Consider the following 16,803-nt stretch of genomic DNA (forward strand, 5'->3'; position numbering starts at 1 on the left):
CCACTAGTTTCTGTTTTTTATTTTTTCTTCAACAGTCGTGGTGGTGGGGTTGGAACTAGACAAATTCCTGTGCTTGTCCATTTTTTAATTTTTTATTTTCATTTTTTTTTTATCCTTTCTACAATGCACTTAAATAATTTAGCAGTTACACAATAATAACAAAATACTTTTTCCGTTCTAGCAGAGATGCTTTACATCATTTTTATATCTTTCAGTATGCTCACTGTTACATGATTTAGGAATGTGATGCTTTTTCCCACTTTTAAAACAAATTGTATTTGCAACTGACTACCCTAGATTTATTAACAGTTTTTCTGTTAAAGTAGGTGGCTCACTGTTATACAAACGTTCATGATATAAAATTCTTTCAACTGAGGTATCAGCATTTTCAGAATCTTTTGGATCAGACTGAAATGCCCACATTCTAATCATGGTTAGCAATGACTGTTTACATTTTTAAACACCAATATTTCTATCATGGCTTCTCTGTTATTGCAACCATCTGAGTCTAACCACAAAGACAGTATATGTTTTAACTAAGACATTTGAGACTTTATCATTTCATTTTTGATGAGTCCACTCATGAAACTTATGGGCATGGGTCTTCACTCTGATCTTAGTTCGAGCATGCAAGCATTTTTTTACTTTTTCATAGTCCTTATAGTCCATTCCCTTCATACCCATAATTCCATGGAGGGGATTACCTGTCAGCCATGCAGAAAGTATTTGAACCTGTTTGGCTCTGTCTCATCCTACGTAGCTGGAAGTCCACTTAAAAGTGACTAAGTCTCCAAATCCTTCTCAAAGGTGGTCAGCAGCTTCAGCAGTAGCATGGCTATGGGTCTTGCACTAAACTTGACTGCTGTATTGCCTTTGTCAGCAGCAGTGTCTGTTTGGAGCAGATCTCAAGAGTAGTCATCTTATCTGCTGAGAAGGAGTTAGTCGTTTACCGTAGGAGTATGTCACAAACTGCTGAAGCAGGTGCACTTTCTCAGGAACATAATAAAAGTTCAGGAGCAGGTATTCTGTTTTCCCTGTCTTCCTTATCTCTCTTGAGCATAACAGAAACATCAGGAGCAGAAATTCAGTACAGAGTTCCACACCTCAGTGTCTGGATTTGAAGCAAGTGTATAGTTCTAGGAAAATAGCGCAAAGGTCTAAAACAGCAAATGGAAACATTTTGTGAGCACCTTTTCAGGAGCACTATGTTGTGACATGACTTGCTTAAAGGTGTGTTTAATTTTGGGTACATTGCTGTGCTTCAGTACAGCATCCAGTATGGTAAATGTTTCTTAGTATCACAGGAATCTTTCACACAGGGGGATTCTGGTATACTTAGAAGTAACTGGATAATAATCCTGGACTTTAGGAAAAGGTGTTTTGCTTGGTACAAGTACTGATATGGAAAATTAATGCAGCTGACACGAGTCTTTTTTACAGAGCATGTTCACATAATAGATCTTAAAAGCTATAGTTTTAGCAAAATAAATTAATGTCTGTGATCTTTATTGTAAATTACACAACAGTAGGTCATTTGTATGCAAAAATATGTATGCTGATTGGTCAACCCAACCAGAGTGCCCTTTGTAAAATCAAACATATACCAATAGAAAAAAGTCCGGCTGCTGAAGTCCGTAAATATATGCTACGAAACAAAATGCCCAGTGCTAAGTTTATAAGATCAGCATTTACAATAGGGACCTTTATCCCTCTTATTTAAAGCTTTGCAGTTTTCTTCAGTTAAGAGTTGAGAAGTGTGTACGGAGGGCAGAGAAAATACAAGGAAAATCAGGAACATTATGCAACACTAAAGAAACATACCTGATTTTCCCATTATTTTTGCCCTGTCTCTGTTGTACCACTAAACATACTGGATTTCACAGTGTTATTTTTTTCAAACAAAAGAAAAGCAACAGAGATCTTCCTCTGTTGCTTGCTTTTCAAAGCACCAATGTACTGGTAAGTGTGGAAATGTAAGTCCCATACACATGTGCAGTACATCAACAAAGTGGAAGAGTGCAGAAACAATGAGGAAGAAAACCATGGCACTGTTATACAAAGACATTATTTAAGAAAAGTAAGTAATTTATTTCTTATTAATGTCATTGTATAAGAGCAGTAACCAAGTCATGGGCGTGGCTGTATTAATGATTTACCCATGGCTGCCTTTGTTTAATCACTTGGGCTTTTGCCTCATGATTAGACCACACCAACTATGTGTAAATCTTCAATATAAAATGAAATCCAGCCGAAGGCTCCAATAAAACCACAAACAGCTTGAATGTAAAAAGGTAAGCATCTTAATGCCATAGGTTAACACTTCATCAGACCTAGTTCAAAGTTACTGCCATTCACATTATGTAGTGCAGACCAATCAGTTGTTGTATGCAAAAATTCTCATTCATCTAATTGGACAAACATTCAGTGTCGGCTTTAAAGGTACAGAGCCATTTAATACAAACTCCTTGTTAGCCTGCAATCATATTATCCATTTTAGTTCATTCATTTCTATCAACTTGTCTGAATCTCCCATCCTCACACTTGGGGTAACTAGTTGTAATACCATAAATCTAAATGAAGCTCAACCATTAAAGGAGAGAATAAAAGAACATTTCAGTGAGATCCTTAATGCTAAGACATCCAATGTGTTAGCTAGACATGTTTCTGAAAATAATCCTCCACATTCATTTACATTTATGGTATAACAACTAGGTACCCGGAGTATGAGGATGGGAGATTTCGGCAATCTGATTGAGATGAATGAACTAAAATGGATAATACAATTGCAGACTTACAAGGTGTTTGGATTAAATGGCTCTGTACTTTTAAAGGCGGTATTGAAAGCTCAGCCAATTAGATGAATGAGTTTTTTGTGTGTAACAACCGAATGGTCTGCACTATATAATGTGAATGGCAGTACCTTTGAACTAGGTCTGATGAAATGCTAATATATGACATGAAAGCACTTACCTTTTTATATTCAAGCTGTTTGTTGTTTTAATAAAGTGTATGCTTTTTATCAGAGTCTTCTGCTAGATTTCATTTTACGTTATCGTTGTGGTTGTTGTGGGATTCTGCTACACGTTTTATCCATTCGGATGTAAATCTTCTATATACCACACCCACTCGTCTGTTATTGCTAAAATATGTCACAGCACCTTAAGTCATTTCAGATGGTGAATACAAGTTAAAATACAAAGTCTGTGTTACTAGCGGTCTCCAGGCAAACAGGTCTCATGTCTCTTCCACTGGCAAGCTTGTCTTTTTGGATAAATATTTAATCTCCAGATCTAAAGTACCTTCCCATCAAAAGCACTTAAACATTGATGCATACATTTATAATACTACAAACAAGCTACCCATTATTTCTGTACCACAGCAAAACAATGGAACAGCTGTACCTCTGCAGTTAGTTGTGTACCATTCTTTTTTCAGAACCAGACCACAGATGTATTTTATTAGCATTTTTGTTAGGGGGGAGCAGGATTGCTGTGTCTCTCACACCTTTCCTGCTGTTTATGTACTAACTCTGAGATTTTACAGTAGCTGGGAAAAGGAGCTGTTTTCCCATACCACCACACTGTGTGATCCTGCACAATTTCATGTTCCAACTAAATTTTTCTCACACTATGAGGTCCATAGTGGTGATGCTGTCCACTGCCTTACAAATAAGATGGTGAGGCTAATAGTTCTATAATTGCCCAGGTCAGTTGTGAGTCCCCCTTTGTGGAGTGATATGACTACAGCAGATGTTTTTCGTGTTTCACTGTTGCAGTCATCATATTTGGGTTATCTGCCTGCAGGTAGCCCTCAGCCAGCCTTAATACCAGAGTCTTCGGATTTCTACAACAGATGCTGTCTCTTCTTCCATGATGTCAGGTCGTCAGGAGTATAAAACATGCAGCCGACGCCATTACATAAGTCTTTCTTGCTGTGCAGTGCCCGAAGCAGATGCAGTTTGCAAGTGCCGGTCAGCTGTCTTCTGAAATTTTCATTTTCGAATTTCAGACCCAAAGTCTTCAAAAAAGATAAGTACCCCTTGGGGATCCTTTTTTCTTGCTCTAACCAATGTCAGTAAAAGTTAACAATTGTCTTGCCTGTGGAAAGCAAATACCTCACAGAGATTTTCATTCTTACTGCATCCCCTGTTTAGGCCCAGACCACAATGTCCCTCGCTGTTGGTTTTGTGTCTTGTTCAATGCCCGAACTATTCGTCATCGGGCTATTTTTGTAGCTAAATACTTTAGTTCTCATTGTCTTCACTCCAAAATGGCTTCGTTAAGCCATCCAACTATTGATCTTCTGAAAAAATATAAGGATAAAGACAGAGACAGACCGCATAGGTTCAAAACTGCCGACAACGTTTCCGTTAAGCTAGTCTCCAGTCCACCAGTACTCAGTGAGGCGCTTTTGCAGCCCCTGATACTCACTACTACAGATTTGCAGGCCTCTACTGAGACCCATTCGGAGTCTGGTATGCTGCGAGATGCTTCTTCGACTATGGAACCTGTGGATGTCTCTACCTTGGATGGGTCCGGAGCCACTGTGCAGGCACCAGCTTCTGATTGTGTATTCAGGCCTACAGATATTCTTATTAAACCAACTCCGTCATTTCCATCCAGAAGTACCAAATTCCTCAGGCCTAAAACTCGCACTACGCCTAGAAAACCAACGACCAAATCACAGACTCAGGCCCATATGCCTCAAAAACAAATGCTTAGAATGGCTGAAGACCTTATTACCTTAATTAGAGGAAGCCAGCCTTCCCTCTCTAAGGGACATAGAACTGATTTTCTTTCTGATTCTTCTGATCAGGAATCTGATATCTCTGCTCCTTCTGATTTCCAAGATTTGCCCTTATCTACTTATGTGGATACTGATGCAGAGGATTCCATTCCCTCTGCTTCCTCTCCAGAAGATTTTTCTTTTGGTGAAACCTTGCATACCCTTAGGGAGCATTTCCGCTGGGAAAGCCAGGACTATTCTGATTCCAAAAAGAGACTTAAGGAATTCTTACTCCTGCCTCTACACAGGCCTGTAGCTATCTCTCCTGTTCTGGACATTGTAGATGATGCTTTCTTGGAATCTAGCCTTACCCCAGACACTTTACCTCCAGCTCCCAGAAAACCTGACAGGTACTACAGAGTAAACAAAAAGAGAGACCAGCACTCGGCGGCAGCAGGATAAAATTATATTTATTTAAGGTTGCAAAAGTCAACCTACTCAATTTGCACAAACCGGTTTCGGCTGTTATAGCCTTTTTCAATGTGACTTATTCAAAAACATAAGATTCCAAAAACCATAATGCATCCTGGTTCTCCATTTATACCCACACCTTAAAGTGGTATTGTCCATTCTTGTATTTGTATGCAAAGTACTTATGCAGTATATTATATTGATATAATAAAACTGATTTTCCTTTTTATACATAGTGAAACATATTTGGTGACCATATTTACATGCTTATAGATACTTACTTATTTCAAATATATTATAAAGCATGTATTAATTGGCCCATGCTCATTAAACATATATTATAAACATATTTTAACCCCTGATAATATCATTCCTGTTAAGGCTAATTTAAACTGTAGCCCTAAATATTTATATGTTTATATCATACTTAGAGGCAAAAGACAGATAATATGCATATGATTAATATATTTATTATGATAAAGCATATTATCGTTTACCTTAATTATTTGATATTGGGGGATATAATGTAAATGTTAAGATGAAATGCGGACCAGAATCATGTGGTATAACTTTACCCATGAAAATGTATACATATAAATATATATATATATATATATATATATATATATATATATATATATATATATATATATATGTCCACATATCTTTTTTGTGTTTTGGCCTGTTGTTAGTTCTCTTAATATTGTTATATAGTATGTATAGATCAAATGATTGGATATTTACCTACCTAGTAGTAATATTGTAATCTGATAATTCATATGGGGCACCAGGGGACTATCCCTCATGTACTTGATATTCGTTTAATCCTGGCTTGAAGAAAGCCCCAAGGGTGGTAATCCACTTATTCTCCATGTTGTTGAGTTTAGTGTGCCACCCCATCATGAAATTCCTATGTGATTGTATTTTATCTATTATGGTGAACTTAAATGGTGCTCCTGTGTGTTGTTGGGTATGTTTATATAAAGCGTTGGTTATTTTTCTGTTTCTGATTGAACTCAGATGTTTGCTAATCCTGATTCTGATGGGCCTGGAGGTCTGCCCAACATAGAAAGCAGAACACGAGCAAAGATATGTGGACATACATATATATATATATATATATATATATATATATTTATTTATATGTATACATTTTCATGGGTAAAGTTATACCACATAATTCTGGTCCGCATTTCATCTTAACATTTACATTATATCCCCCAATATCAAATAATTAAGGTAAACAATAATATGCTTTATCATAATAAATATATTAATCATATGCATATTATCTGTCTTTTGCCTCTAAGTATGATATAAACATATAAATATTTAGGGCTACAGTTTAAATTAGCCTTAACAGGAATGATATTATCAGGGGTTAAAATATGTTTATAATATATGTTTAATGAGCATGGGCCAATTAATACATGCTTTATAATATATTTGAAATAAGTAAGTATCTATAAGCATGTAAATATGGTCACCAAATATGTTTCACTATGTATAAAAAGGAAAATCAGTTTTATTATATCAATATAATATACTGCATAAGTACTTTGCATACAAATACAAGAATGGACAATACCACTTTAAGGTGTGGGTATAAATGGAGAACCAGGATGCATTATGGTTTTTGGAATCTTATGTTTTTGAATAAGTCACATTGAAAAAGGCTATAACATTGAAACCGGTTTGTGCAAATTGAGTAGGTTGACTTTTGCAACCTTAAATAAATATAATTTTATCCTGCTGCCGCCGAGTGCTGGTCTCTCTTTTTGTTTGATCATTTATGGTTTGGACCGTGCACCAACAGTCCTACGTGCGTGCCTTGGTGTTGTTGGATTGCTGTTTTCACGCTGGGGACGCTTGGCAGCAGGACTACATCTCTTTCTTGGTTCCACGGATCGTTGGGTTAATTTCACAGTGATCTGGACTATCGTTATGGACATAGAGGTAATTCCAATATAGTGGGGCACTTTAATGCAATGTTGAGTTACATCGCAAGGCAAGTGGTTGTGGTATCATTTTTTGGAAGACGCGAAGTGAACAAGGGCGTTGGCCCAATGCAAGGAGCCATTTTGTAACTGTTGGATTACAAGAAACATTGGGTTTTGTGTTTGGTGCGCAAGGCTAGACTCATTTTACGATTGGATTTACATCAATGACTGCCTGTTTCAATTTTTCAACTTTTTGTGTTCATTGGGTTCCCTAGCGAAATCAACCAAACTAGTGGGGAATTCGCGTGTATGCAACAACAGCACATTTTGATGGGCGCAAGTTGGACTATAGACATAACCTCTATTTCTTTGGTCTTTCTTATTACGAAGAAGATCCTTGGTGGAACGACATCTAAAACAACAAGGGGCTCACATAAATGACTTATAACTTCTAATATATGTTCACATTATTTCGGATTCACTTATGTTGGACTGTCAATGTTTTTCTTAAATAAAAGCATACCAATAATATCGTATGCTGAATATTGGGTTGTTTGTTTTAATCTAATAATGTTAACAGAGTGTTTTTCACACGGGCAATGAATGTTCCATTTATATAGTGTGTGAACAAGGGCGTTGGGCCACTTGTAGGGTCCATTTTTGTAACTGCTTCATTATCAGGAATATTGTGTTACGGACTTTGTGCCTAAGCCTAGATTTAACTTTTGGCCGCAATTACATCAATAACTGTTTTTTCCCTTACTGGGTATCGGTTATTGGCCTATCAGTGTAAATAACTAAATTTAAGGGGGAAACTTGCGTGTAGCATTAAAACGGAAGTAACAGTATATTCATAAGGGCGCTAGTCGGACTACAGATATAACATCCTTTTGGTTCTTTTCTAATTACGAAACATGCTTATGGTGGACTATTAATGTTTTTTTAACCAAATTTATACAAATAACATTTTTTGCTGATCATTAGGTTGGTTGGTCTAAAACCAATTATGTTAATAACAATCCCATTGTGCTTGTTTTGTTGTTTTGGTGTTCCATTAAATTTATCGTTTTATACAAATCTACCTGTGGCTTACACTTTTGTGTTACGGCACGTACTGAGGTTGTATTGGAGGAGACCCTTCATGGTAAATGCAAGCGGAGGTGTTTGTGTTTTAGTTTTAAACAGTTTTCCTTCATAAAAACTGACATAGGAAGCTAACAGATGAGGGTAAACATGCCAGTTCTTGCGATTTGCAACTATTTTCTTAAGGGGCAAAACCTAGATGTGGAGTTATCTATACAATAATGGGTTATTGTCAACCACCCGATTGCAGTCCATAACATTGGAGAATAAGGTCTTTGCATTTTTACAATCTGGTTATTCCTTGTACCCCCTTGGGCCGTAGATTTGGACTTGGCCCAGATTTAGTAATTATAAAACAGGGTACATAGATACAATAGAACCAGTCTACTGTCTGTTGATCAATGTTAGGCATAACTATGTTCCATCATAAAAACTGATGTTATATGCTTAACAAATTAACTTAGACAAAATATGCACATAGAATCTTTTCAACCAGGTGCATATATTAATTTCAGGTAATTAGTGTATCCATGAAGATCTAAAATGGGATGCTGAATTTTCACTTTCTAGTTACTGGTCTCAGTATAATAATTTGTGTATTTTTGGATGTTATGATGTATACAGAATGGGGTGGAGTCCACCTTATATGCAGAAGCTTTATAATTTCAAATTTGAAAAATAATTGATTTAAACAATTGATGCATTATATATATTTTTTCTGAGGGCATTACACCAATGATGGTTTAGAGGCAATTAAACTTATAAGTTTATTGGGTCAGCATAAAGTAATATCATTCAGGTATGTTATATTAAGACAATTTAGGTAACTTTTATCATTTACATAAAAATATATAGTTCAAGACTGTATACTGTCATTAGTCTGACCAGATATAAAATTGGGTGAAATCATTTTGACTTGGTCTCTGGGTCTCAATATATTTTGAGTTAATCAAGGTCTCTCTTCTTTTTTATTTAAATATTGACAAGCCAACCCTGGCATATAAGGGTACCAGCTTATGTGGCTTTCTATATACAAAAAATGTTACTAAATACCCTTACGGTGGCAAATATCACAAGTTATTTTTGAAATAACAAATTGTTTAAGTTCCACTGATTGTAAGGGCATTAGTATACAAAAAACAACTTTTTAAGTATATCCTTACGGTGGATATTCCGACAGAATAATACAAACAGCCCTGTTGGGCATAATTCCACCTATTGTAAGGAAATTCAACATAAACAACCCAATCAAAGGCCATACTGTGGACGCTTTTGGGCGCAATTCTTATACATATTGTGACTCTTTGACCTATGATTACTAAAAATAAATACAAAATTCATAAGATATATTCTGGTTGGAATAATCAACAGTATATTCATATTAATAGGGTACACCAACATAATTTAGGTTTTCCAACACACAAGGTACATTAACACATATACAGCTTTTGTAAAGAAATAATATTAAAATTTGATCCTGAATATGGATCTAAATGATATCCTGAAAGGCCTGTCGGCAGACAAGGATAATCTAGAAGTTTTTGGACTCAACACAGGTCAGGTATCTACGACTGATATTAATATTAATCTTAAAGAAAAATGCACAAATGTTTTCTCGAAGTTACAAAGACAAATGAAAGCCCTCAGAACAAATATATGGCATCAGAAGTTATTCAAAGCATACAAAATTAAAGACATAACACCAAGAGGACTCCGTATCAAGTTACAACCCCTAGTTTCAAACATTGATAACGAATTAAGGCAGGATTGGGCCATGGCCCAACATCAGGCATCGATGTTATTTGTGGAAAGTCTCACCAAATATTATGATAGAAACATCCAAATCCTTACCACAGAATTACAAACAACTTGCTCAGAAGCTGAAACTTTTTCTGATACTGATTATTATCAGGACCAGTTATCCCAACTAGCTAAAGAATTAAACAACATAGAAGTAGATCTCAAGAAAAGAAAATTACATAAATTCAACCGAGATTTAGGGGATTATGAAAAGGGAATACCCTTTGTTACTTCTAAGAATGTGAGGTTCAATGAGGGCACATACAAACCACCCAGGGGTAGGAAAAGACCAAGACCCATTTTAAAAAAACATGAAAGCAGATCTCAGTTCACTTCTGATGATGATTTTTCATCCACCACAGAAGGTGATGTTTCTTCCAACCAGGCGTCCCCAGTGGCCAAAAGAAAGCAATCCATCCCTTTAGGGGTAACAATCACAGGGCAGGGAGGAAGCACAAGCACGGGTGCAGAAATGGGTACAACCAATTTACAAACACTTTTGAAAAAAATAATGACACAGTAAACTATGTATTGAATATTTCATTTGTGGTACTTACAGAAACTCAATATAAGGTGTTAAATAAAGGACTCAATTTTGTACCCACTACACCGGTGTCTGAACATTTATTGGTGGATGACATCAATAATTTTTGTAGAACACTTAATTTAAAGTTATTCTTTTCAGATGCAACCAACTCTCAAAGATCTATTGGTTTCAGGTTTGGAAAATCTTCATTTACACCACCAATGGACAAACATGTGTCTATATTTAAGGAGTGTGTTTTGAAAGATCTACATTTTTCTAAAAACATGGATAGTTGTCGTAACAATCTTAACCAACAAGAACGTGAGGCTCTTAGGCAATTACAACAAAACAGAAACATTGTGATCACAACTGCAGATAAAGGTGGAGGTATTGTGGTTATGGACCATTTAAAATATAAGGCAGAGGCAATGAAACAGTTATCCCAAACCCAGTTTTATATAAAGATGGTAGTCGATCCAACTCCCAATTTCAAAACAGATATAGATTCATTCATAGATTTAGCTGTGGAAGAAGATATCATTACTCTACAAGTGGCCAATCAACTCAAAGTTCCTGAACCAATGCCACAATACCTCTATTTAATACCCAAGACACATAAAGATCTCAGTAATCTGCCAGGCAGACCGATAGTGTCAGGTCATGGTTCTCTTACTGAACCTTTATCTGCTTTTCTGACTGAGTATCTCAAACCATTATTGCCTATGATTAGATCACGCATCCAAGATACAACACAATTCCTGAATATCATTGAAGATTCTCAACTGGAGGAAGACTGGCTGCTATGTACATTAGATGTAACATCTTTATATACAAGTATCCCACACAAAGCAGGCATTTTGGCAGTTACATATTGGTTAAAAGAATCAAAACTATATTCTACAGGATTTAACAACTTTTTGATTAAGTTAACTGAATTTGTATTGCAAAAAAACATCTTTTATTTTGAAGGTAACCCCTTTTGGCAAATCAAAGGGACAGCCATGGGGGCATCTTTTGCCCCAATTTATGCTGATTTATTTATGGGGTATTATGAACTAACCTCCATATATGATACTCAACGGAATATTTATATAGAATACATGGACATATGGTGCAGGTACTTGGATGATTGTTGGTTGGTGTGGCGGGGCAGCAAGGAGGTACTATCTAAATTTGTGGAATATCTCAATAATAACCCATTTGACATACAATTTACGGTCAACATTGGATATAATGAGATTGTATTTTTGGATGTGGCCATTAAAAGATTACCGGACCACACTTTAGCAACAACAATACACAGGAAATTTCCACAATATAACACCATTCTCCATGCAACCAGTTCTCATCCCCGTCACATTATCAATAACATTCCCAAGTCACAATATATGCGCTTGAAAAGGATTTGTTCAACCACAACAGAATATTCCAGCCAAACACAAGAATTAACAACTAGATTTGTGGATAGAGGATACAATCCCAACCATTTAAACAAAACAGCCAAACAGTTAGAAACAAAGAGCAGACATGATCTTCTCAAGTATAATAGATCCACAGAAGGTTCTAAGCAGGGTAGGCAACCCATTAGATTAGTTACCACGTATGGCAATAATACATTTTGGTTCAGACAAATTGTTAACAAACATTGGAATATATTACAGTCAAATTCATTTCTTTATGATATTCTTCCCGATACCTGCTCTTTTTCTTATCGTAGGGGACGCACAATCCATTCCCAGTTAACACACTATAAAAGGTTCACACCAGGGATCAAACATCAAACCACATTGTTTGGGGATGCTTTAGTTGGTTGTTACCCCTGTGGACACTGCAGTTTATGCCAATATATTTGGAAAACCAAAGAATTCACTAGCAAAAATACACCAAAGATATTCATCATAACAACTTTTGGAAATTGCAGTTCAGATTGGGTGATATATTTGGCCCAATGCTCTTGTTCTGCTTTCTATGTTGGGCAGACCTCCAGGCCCATCAGAATCAGGATTAGCGAACATCTGAATTCAATCAGAAACAGAAAAATAACCAACACTGTATATAAACATACCCAACAACACACAGGAGCATCATTTAAGTTCACCATAATAGATAAAATACAATCACATAGGAATTTCAAGATGGGGTGGCACACTAAACTCAACAACATGGAGAATAAGTGGATTACCACCCTTGGGGCTTTCTTCAAGCCAGGATTAAATGAATATCAAGTACATGAGGGATAGTCCCCTGGTGCCCCATATGAATTATCAGATTACAGTATTACTACTAGGTAGGTAAATATCCAATCATTTGATCTATACATACTATATAACAATATTAAGAGAACTAACAACAGGCCAAAACACAAAAAAGATATGTGGACATACACATATATATATATATATATATATATATATATATATATATATATTTATATGTATACATTTTCATGGGTAAAGTTATACCACATGATTCTGGTCCGCATTTCATCTTAACATTTACATTATATCTCCCAATATCAAATAATTAAGGTAAACAATAATATGCTTTATCATAATAAATATATTAATCATATGCATATTATCTGTCTTTTGCCTCTAAGTATGATATAAACATATAAATATTTAGGGCTACAGTTTAAATTAGCCTTAACAGGAATGATATTATCAGGGGTTAAAATATGTTTATAATATATGTTTAATGAGCATGGGCCAATTAATACATGCTTTATAATATATTTGAAATAAGTAAGTATCTATAAGCATGTAAATATGGTCACCAAATGTGTTTCACTATGTATAAAAAGGAAAATCAGTTTTATTATATCAATATAATATACTGCATAAGTACTTTGCATACAAATACAAGAATGGACAATACCACTTTAAGGTATGGGTATAAATGGAGAACCAGGATGCATTATGGTTTTTGGAATCTTATGTTTTTGAATAAGTCACATTGAAAAAGGCTATAACAGCCGAAACTGATTTGTGCAAATTGAGTAGGTTGACTTTTGCAACCTTAAATAAATATAATTTTATCCTGCTGCCGCCGAGTGCTGGTCTCTCTTTTTGTTTGATCATTTATGGTTTGGACCGTGCACCAACAGTCCTACGTGCGTGCCTTGGTGTTGTTAGGTACTACAGAGTACCTGACTCTCACAAGTTCCTCTTCAAAAATCCTACTGCGGATCCAGAGACCATTTCACAAGGACCACAAGGCATTAAGGCTACTGCTGCCAAAAATCCTACCCCTTCTGATAGAGATTCTAGAGCTTTAGACAGATGGGATAAGAAGGTATACATTTCTGCTACTTTGGCCACTAGGGCTTTAAATTGCCAGTTTCATATGTTAAAGTATCAGCAGCATATTATGGGACTACTTAAACGGAAAATTATGCTGATTCCTGACAGTGCTGAACACATAGACTTGCAAGATTTAATGCATTATGCAGAACAAGTTGGTAAACATACTTTGCAAAGTGGTTTTAACGCTTTGGAAGCATCTTGCAGGGCTGCTGTCACTGGGTCTGTATTTAGAAGGTATGCTTGGCTTAAGGAACAAAACTTGTCAGATCATGTTAAAAGCTAAATTACTGGATGCTCCCTTAAACCAAGACCACCTTTTTGGTAACAAAGCAGAAGTAGTCCTCAAAAGGATGGAGGAAAAAGCTAAATCTATGCAACTGTTAAAGATTTCCTACAAGTACAGCCTCCCAGATTCAGCAGACATTGGCCTTCAAAGAACTGGTCCTTTCCAGTCCCTTCCAGGCCTTCTCAGTCCAAACCCAGGAACAGCAGACCACCAAGACTACAGTCTCAGGCTATGCACAGATCTAAGCAGTGGGGGGCTCCCACCACCAAAGCAGGGAGTAGTAAGCCACACCCCTACGGAAAAATGGCACAATGACTTAACCTTAACCCTTCCAAGCCCTGCTCAACCACCTGCTCCATTAGGAGGAAAACTCTCCCTGCATGTAAAAAACTGGGAACTCATTACGCAGGACAAATGGGTTTTGAACATAGTTTCCCAAGGATACCGATTCCACTTCCACCCACACACTACCAACCCCTAATGGTTGGTCAGACCTCCCCCCAAATCAATGGGCGGAGGCCCAACAGCAGGTTCTCTCTCTTCTCAGTATCAGGGCTATTCAACCTGTCCCAGCAGAACAAATGGGACAAGGTTTTTATTCAAGACTTTTTCTAGTACCCAGAAAAGACATGTCCTGGAGTCCTATCCTAGACCTCTCTATTCTCAACACCTTTCTGGTGGTTCCAAAATTAAAAATGCTAACTCTGCAACAGCTTCTTCCTATGCTAGCCAAGGATGCCTAGCTAGCATCCCTAGACTTAAAAGAAGCTTACCTGCACATCCCAATAAGAGGATCCTGCAGACAATACCTACACTTCAGGGTGGGCTCCATGCACTTTCAGTTCTCTACACTTCCCTTTGGCTTATCTGCTGTGCCCAGGGTGTTCACAAAGTGTCTAGCCCCAGCCATTGCATTTTGCAGGCAGAGAAATATTCAGATTTACCCATACTTGGATGATTGTCTGATTCAGGCAGAAAGCCAGGACTTGCTGTTACAACACTTGGCATTCATAAAGAAACTTCTAACCTCACTAGGGTACACCATCAATTAAAAGAAATCTCACCTAGTACCCAGGTAACAGATTGTATTCCTGGGAGCATGCTTGAACACAACTTCCTAGGTGGCATTCCTCACTCCAGAGAAATAAGTTTATTTGACAACCTACTTCAAACTATTGGCCACAAAAACCCAGCTATCTGCAAGGAAAATACTGCAAGCTCTGGGGTTCATGGCCTCTTGCATTCTTTTAATTCCATATGCAAGACTACATATGAGGAAACTCCAATGGTATCTAAAAAGCCTCTGGTGTCAACATTCTCAGGACCTGGAAACAGTGATACCTATCATTCCTTTTCTAAGGGCAGAGTTCCTTTGGTGGGAAGAGGCCTGCTACCTCAACAAGGGACTCCCTTTCACTCTACCTCCTGCCGTCCAATTCCTAACAACAGATGCATCAGGCTATGCATGGGGGGCTCACATGGCAGGGCAGTGCATTCAGGCCAAATGGAACCTGAGACAGATGCACCTGCATAGCAATCAAAAAGAAATGTTAGCTGTACAGAATGCTCTGACAGCCTTCAAAGACAACCATTGGTAAAGACAGACAACACCACAGTTATGTGGTACATAAGCAAGCAGGGGGGAACCCACTCCTACCCTCTCTGCAGACTAGCCATGGCTCTGTGGAACACAGCCTTGAGCTACCAAGTACACATACAAGCACAATTCCTGCCAGGTGAACGAAATTCACTGGCGGATGACTTAAGCAGAAATCTCATGGACCCACACGAATGGAAACTAGAACCCAAAATATTCAACCTCTTGAGGAACAAATGGTGGACTCCAGAGGTAGACTTGTTTGCCTCCCCTCAGAACTACCAATTGAACAAATTCTGCACAAGAATTCCCCACAGTCAAGCTTGGAACAGTCCCCACAGTCAAGCTTTCCTTTACCTGGGAAAGCCTCTCGGTTTATGCCTTTCCCCCTCTGCCTCTCCTCTCGAAGGTTCTACTAAAGATCAAACAAGACAAGCCAAGGACATTACTGATTGCACCAGACTGGCCACACCAGCACTGGTACCCCCTCTTGCACAGTATGACACTGCTACAACCATGGCACCTGCCTTAGACCCCTTCCCTGCTGTCCCAGCAGGCGGGTCAGATTCTGCACCCTCAACTTCAAACCCTGAACCTTGCAGCCTGGTTAATTCCTTGAGCTGTTCTCTAGCATTCCTCAGTAAGCAGGTGCGGGATGTCATTCTGGAGGCAAGGAGGCCTAGTACAAGAAAATCCTATGCTGAAAAGTGGAAAGTATACTGTTCCTGGAGCCAGGCTCAGGGATGGGCACAATGATGCCCAGCTTACGCCATATTCTAGAGTACTTAACAGAAAAGCTCCACAAGGGCCTATCCTTCTCGTCAATTAAAATTCATGCCTCTGCCATCTCAGCACATTATAATACTGAGCCACCCCTCTTCTCTCACCTCTTGCTAAAACAATTCCTTTGAGGGGACAAACATGTAAGACCCCCCCCCCCCAAGAGAGCTCCCACTCCAGCCTGGGACCTTAATTTTGTATTGGAAAAGCTCACTCCCCCACCCCCCCCCCCTTTCGTGCCAGCTTCAACAGCAGAGTTGAAATTCCTTTCTTGGAAAACAGCCTTCTTT

At 37.7% G+C, this 16,803-nt stretch overlaps 1 protein-coding gene across 1 annotated transcript in view; it reads left to right on the forward strand.

The window, feature by feature from the left end:
- The window catches only part of LOC122798357 (mitogen-activated protein kinase kinase kinase 3-like), a 749,834-nt gene that overhangs the window by 616,112 nt on the left and 116,919 nt on the right, over nt 1-16,803 (forward strand). The gene's annotated exons all lie outside the window — the stretch shown is intronic.

Source organism: Protopterus annectens, chromosome 3.part1 (assembly GCF_019279795.1).
Source record: "Protopterus annectens isolate FY-2018-M chromosome 3.part1, PAN1.0, whole genome shotgun sequence".
Classification (NCBI taxonomy): domain Eukaryota; kingdom Metazoa; phylum Chordata; order Ceratodontiformes; family Protopteridae; genus Protopterus; species Protopterus annectens.